Genomic DNA, 6,642 nt, shown 5'->3' with positions numbered 1-6,642 from the left:
AGATTTTGTTGTTTCACGCTTTTTAAGACCATCACTGTGTATTAAGCTCTATATCCCTGTCGTGGTATGTTCATCTAGCCTATTGCTTTCTGCTGGCAGTAATGCATAGCGGGCACCTCCGCCTATTGCTAGCCACTCCTTCAGTGCTTGCCTGTTTCCACCAACCAAGAGACTGCTACATATGATCTCATACATGTCCCTATTCAGACCAGCATGAGAATTTCTTTGGGATATAAAACCCATGAGTAGACCTGTTGAGTTTGTTTACCCTCCAGTGCTGCCATATTGCTTTCCAGAGCAGTAATACCAGTTTATGTATATACTGACATTTTTGGTAGGAGAGGTTCTTGATGAGTTCACAGTTTGCATTAAAGTACAACCTTTGAGTTGTACAGTTCTATAGGTTTTGACAAATGACATTTGACAATGTCATGTATCCACCATTACAGTATCATACAGAACAATTTCACTACTCTAAAACGCCACCTATTATTCCCTGTCACTTCTCTCCCTGAACTCCTGTAACCACTGATATTTTTACTGTCTCTTTGCCTTTTCATATATTTGGAATCATACAGTTTGTAGCCTTTTCAGACTGGCTTCTTTTACTAAGCAATATGCATTTAAGTTTTCTCCATTTCTTTTCATGGTTCATTTCTTTTTATGGTTGAATATTACATTGAATGGAAGTACCACAGTTTATCCACTCACTTAATCCATTTTACCTATATAATAGTGTATATTCATTCATAATTCTCTTTATTATTATATTTCTGTTGTGTCTATGGTTAGACTTCCTATATGTTCTGCATTACATGCAGTAATATCTTCTTTCCTAGTTTTCTTTTTTTTTTTTATAACATTCTATTTTTTTTTAAAGATTTATTTATTTATCCCCCCCTGCCCCCGCCCTGGTTGTCTGTTCTCTGTGTCTGTTTACTACGTCGTCTTCTTTGTCTGCTTCTGTTGTCAGCAGCAAAGGAATCTGTTTCTTTTTGTTGTGTCATCTTGTGTCAGCTCTCCGTGTTGGCAGCACCATTCCTGGGCAGGCTGCACTTTCTTTCCCACTGGGCGGCTCTCCTTACGGGGCGCACTCCTTGCGCACGGGGGCTCCTACGCGGGGGACACCCCTGCATGGCACGGCACTCCTTGCACGCATCAGCACTGCGAATGGGCCAGCTCCACACAGGTCAAGGAGGCCGGGAGTTTGAACTGCAGACCTCCCATGTGGTAGACGGACGCCCTAACCACTGGGCCAAGTCCGCTTCCCTCCTATTTTTCTTGATCAGTTTTGTCAAAGGTCTATTTTATTAATTTCTTTGGGAAATTAGGTTTTTGTAAAACTTGTATATTGTTTCTTATCTTAATTTTGTTAATTTTTTCATTGTTATTTGGCCTACTATCTTGTGACACCTTGAGTTAAATTCTTCATTCTTTTTTTAAAATTTTATTTATTTATTTTTGAGGTACCGGGGACTGAGGATTATACCCTGGACCTCTTATGTGGGAAACTGGCACTCAACCAGTGAGCCAAATCTGCTCCCCTGAGTTGGTTTGTTTTGTTTTGCTTATTGTTTGTTGTTGTTTTTTTTTTTTAGGGGGCACCAGAAACTGAACCCAGGATTTCCCATGTGGGAAGCAGGTGCTCAATTGCTTAAAGCACATCTATTCTCAGTTCGTTCCTTTTTGAAAATTTTAAATTGTTTCTTCTTTTTGACTGAGCAGAGCAAGAGATTGGGCCATTGACTTAGGCAGATTATTGAGATCAAAATATGGACCTATGAAGAGTTTACTAGGAGGCCTTAAAAAGTTATGTACCGATAAATGCTTAACAATCTATTCTGGAAGGTTGCAGGGAATTAGACCTGATTTCCAAGGTATAAATACTCACTCCATGGATGATTGCAAGCTACTAATGTGATGTCATTGAACGCAGGATTGGGAAGATATGCAGATAGTATGTTATCATACAGTATTTACACCATACAGATAAAAGATGTAAATAACCTTGAGTAATAGATAATAGTAGAATGTAGTAAAATAATTAGAAAGAAATGAGTTTTGAGTTTTTATTGCTTTTGTTCATTAAGCAGTTTTGTTTATAATTCATTTAATTGAAAGTTCAATTTAGCTTTTTTTATTCTTTTTTTTAGCTAACACATCTGCTCTCCCTTCTTCCCTTGGTAATCTCTAATCTACTATTTCTGTGAATTTGCTATTTCTAGTCATTTCTCATGTGATATACAATTTTTGTCCTTCTATATCTTGCTTATTTTACTGAGCATGTTTTCAAGGTTCTTCCATGTCAGCATGTCTCATAACTTCATTTTGGCTTATTGCCAAATAATATTCCATCTAAAATGTACTGCATTTTGTTTATCCATTGATTTCTTGATGAACATTTGGGTTGTTTCCAGCTTTTGGCTGTTATGACTAATGCTCCTATAAATATTGGTGTACTAATATCTATTTCCCACCCCAATTTTACTCTTTTTGAGTATATACCCAAAGTGAGACTGCAAGGTCAAATGGCAATTCTATATTTAACTTTTTCAGGAAACTCCAAATTGCTCTCCATAGTAGCGGCGCCATTTTATAGTCCCTCTGACAATGTGCTGGAGTTCCAGTTTCTCCTTATCCTCTCTATCACTTGTTATGTTCTGTTTTTTTAAATAATAGCCACCTTTGTAAGTGTGAAGAAGTATCTCATTATCTTCTTTTTAAAAATAAGTATAATTAAGGCTATAGAATTCCCACTAAATACTTCTTTCACATATAAATTCTGACATGTAGTGTCATGTAGTTATTGTAATTCAGCTTCAAGTATTTCTTAATTTATTAATCTTTATTCAATAAGACAAAGGTTATTAAAATAATTTTCAAACATAATTGTTAGCTCTTTTTTTTCTTAATTTCTAATTTTATTGCAAATGGTCAGCAAACACTGTCAGGGTGTTATTGACCTTTTAGAACATACTTAAGGTGTCTTTGTAGTCTATTTGCCATTTTTGTAAATATTTTCCTTCTCAAAAGCAATGCATATTCTCTGAAGTATATAGAACTCACCATTTATATTCATTTAATATCTTAAACTTATATTCAAATAATTGATGTATCAGATTATTTTGTGGGGTTTGATATATAAATTTCTGAGATAGGCATATTAAATACTCCAACTATAGTTGCTGGTTTCCCTCTAGGTTTATAGGTTGTTGCTTAATATATTTTTAATCTTTATTGTTAGTTCTATATCTTCATGATAGTTATATCATTGTCTCTCATTGTTCTTTAAGATTTTTCATTTGCCTTGAATTGAAAATAGGAATCAGACTACTTGAGTTTAAATCTTGACTTCCTCTATAGCTTCATGACATTGGGCAAGTTATTTAATTCCTCTAAGCCACAATTTTCTCATATGCACAATGGTTATTATAATACCAACTTCATAATATTTTTGTGAAGATTAAATAAGCTGATATGTATATGCATATGCAAAACATTTAGAATAGTGACTGACAAATGACAGCACTCAGTTAATAGTAGCAATTAGTTATTGAGCATGTAGACCAGGAGTTCTTAACCTTTTTTTCCATGGACCCCTTTGCCAGTCAGGTGAAAATCATGGACCCCTTACTAAGTCCACACTATACTGTGTATTATTTAATAAATATATCACACCTGCACTAAAACGCTCCCACAAGAATAATGTTTTTTCTGAATTTCAATTCAAGCCCATGGACTCCTTGTTAACCTCTGATTTAGGCCAATTAGTCACAAGTACGGCTAAATAAAAGAACTAACCACAAAATCGGAGAAAACTTGATAGGGTACAATATATAGTTGATTGAAATATGATTGCATTAATGAATATAAAATAAACATATCTTGAAGTTGGAAATTTTGCATTAAAAAAATAATAAGAGTTCATTGCTCCAGAATAAATTTAAGTCTAGGCAAGGCCAGGAAACCAAACGAAAATGCAAGAAATAAATGTTAAATTTCTTAGTTCCTAAGTCTGAGATAAGTCATTTTAAAATATTTGATAATAGCGACTATAAATGAATGTTTATGAAAACACTTTAAAGTAAATAATTACTATTAAAACTAAAAATGGTGTATCTTTCTTGAAAATTCCTGCAGAAGATAATACTCCAACAAACATAGTCAACATTCCCCAGTCAATGGAAGGAGGGAGAGAAGAGCCCCAGAACAGAGTCCATGGCCCTACAGAGTCACTGTTCCCAGCCCTTATTCGCAGCTGCCCCAGGAGGCAATACCAAAGTCAGAAATTTACCTTCAAACTCTGAGAGAAACAGCACTGCAAGGACAGTTTCCTTAGGTTGTAAATTTTAATCCTGGGTGTTTGGAAAGGTAGGAGACAGAGGAAAGGGTTGTCATTCACATCTGTTTCTGGACTGGTTTGTCATTGCCATTTCTAGCTGCCTTTCTAGCTGCCTTTAGGGAAGGCACCTTCTTCAGGGAAGAATGCACCTTCCCTCCCCACTGCCCACTCCCACACCGGCCTGAACACACCCTCCTCCCCACTGGTTTTCCAAATCCCCTCCTTTATTTCCATGCTTTTCTCTTGCTGCCATAGCTTCTCCAGGCTGACTTTAAGGAAGACAGTTAGCAGTCCACGCTAGTTGAGAGAACCCAGGTGATTCATATACCAAAAAGTTATTTTCGGTAAGTAGACCATTCAAATACTGTAGTAGTATTTTGTACTGCCAGGTGATTCACTGTAAAACAAGAAGAAATAGTTGGCTTTGTCTTAATTTAATCTAGTATGAGCCTCTACAGGGAATTTATCATGTATACCCTTATAGTCATAATTATGACACTCTGAGTTTTCTATCTTATTTTATGCTTTCTGATTTTAATTGCTGCATTTCTATTCAATTTACTTTTGTTATTTGGACTATTTGGTTGGTTTTTATTCTTCTACATTTATTTGGAAGAAAAATACTTCATTTTAAATTCTACCAGTGATGAAAGTATTTTACCAATATTCATATAAAGTCATTAAATATTCATAAGTTTTTGAAATAAAAGTTTTAAAATGTAATGCATTTTAAAATCCGGTTTTCTAGTTTTTCCTGGATTTTATCAATTTATTCTGAAGCTATGAATGCTGTCATTTAAAAATGCAAGTTTTGGGAAGCCGACTTGGCCCAATGGATAGAGCGTCCGCCTACCCATGGGAGGTCCGCAGATCAAACCCCAGGCCTCCTTGACCCGTGTGGAGCTGGCCCATGTGCAGTGCTGATGCGAGTGAGGAGTGCCATGCCACACAGGGGTGTCCCCCGGGTAGGGGAGCCTCACGTGGAAGGAGTGCACCCCATAAGGAGAGCCGCCAGTGCGAAAGAAAGTGCAGCCTGCCCAGGAATGGTGCCGCACACACAGATAGCTGACACAGCAAGATGACGCAACAAAAAGAGACACAGATTCCCGGTACTGCTTATAACAACAGAAGTGGACAAAAAGAGGAACACGTGGCAAATGGACGCAGAGAACAGACAACTGGGGCGGGAGTGAAGGGGAGAGAAATAAATAAATACATTTTTTTAAAAAATGCAAGTTTTTAAGATGTAGCTATTTTTAATCATATTTTTATCAAATACTTATGTTTATCTTATCAACCTTTAGCCCATGAGCAGATCTTTTATTCAGTTGTTCTTGTGCTTTCCTGGCCTCAATGTTTAATAACTAATGGACACCATTAACTGGGTGAAATGATTCTAGGTATTTGTCAAAACTCACAGAAATATGTACTAAAAGACTTAATTTTAGTATACGCAAATTTGAAAAAATTTAAATAGATAACTAACCATTACTTTTCATGCTTATGTAAATCTTTTTTCATAAATACACTTATTTTATTAATGCCAGGATATCATTCATTGCAGGATAAATCATTATTTTATATACTATTAAGAAAGGAGAAAAACACCAATATAAAAAATTAATGGTTACTATGATGTAAAAAAGAAAAATGTGCACCTTTGAGTCTATAAAATGCAAATTCACAAAGTGGAATTTATCCTGTGAGGTCACGTGTTACAGTTTTTGAGTCTGAAGAAATACCAGAGGTGTGAAGCAGAGTCAGTTGCTAAGTAGAGGCCTGGAAGTGAGGAAAATAGGGAGTCATTTGTTTCAAACAAAGGACGTGAGTGAATATAATACCAGGCGAGGCAGTATCTTCTCAGAGGGCCCAAGAAATCTTCCAAGAGGTGAAGAGAGAATCAGACATCTATTCGGGGATAGTTCCTGAGTCCCATTGAAATATGATGATTTTTCATTATTTCAGTGTCCAGATTAAAGCTACTATTAGTCCATAAAATTGCTAATGCAATCATATCTTTATGTAATTTAGATAAATTAAAAGAGAAAATAAAACTTCACTTCAAATTTTTAATGAAAAGACCAAATGAAAGATATTAAGAACTGTCATTTATAGATGTGCCTCATTTAAGTGATACTCAATATATAAATTATCCTAGAAATAGATGAATTAGAGCAGTTTGTGGTGGGAACATCTGATTACTTAATCATTCATCAGAGTTCCTGTAAATAGTAATGGCTCCAGTATGGTTTTAAAATTTCATTTCTGCCAACCTATTTAATTTACACATGTATCTTTAA

This window comes from Dasypus novemcinctus, chromosome 3 (assembly GCF_030445035.2).
Source record: "Dasypus novemcinctus isolate mDasNov1 chromosome 3, mDasNov1.1.hap2, whole genome shotgun sequence".
Lineage (NCBI taxonomy): Eukaryota > Metazoa > Chordata > Mammalia > Cingulata > Dasypodidae > Dasypus > Dasypus novemcinctus.
Note: the sequence above shows the minus strand (reverse complement) of the source record.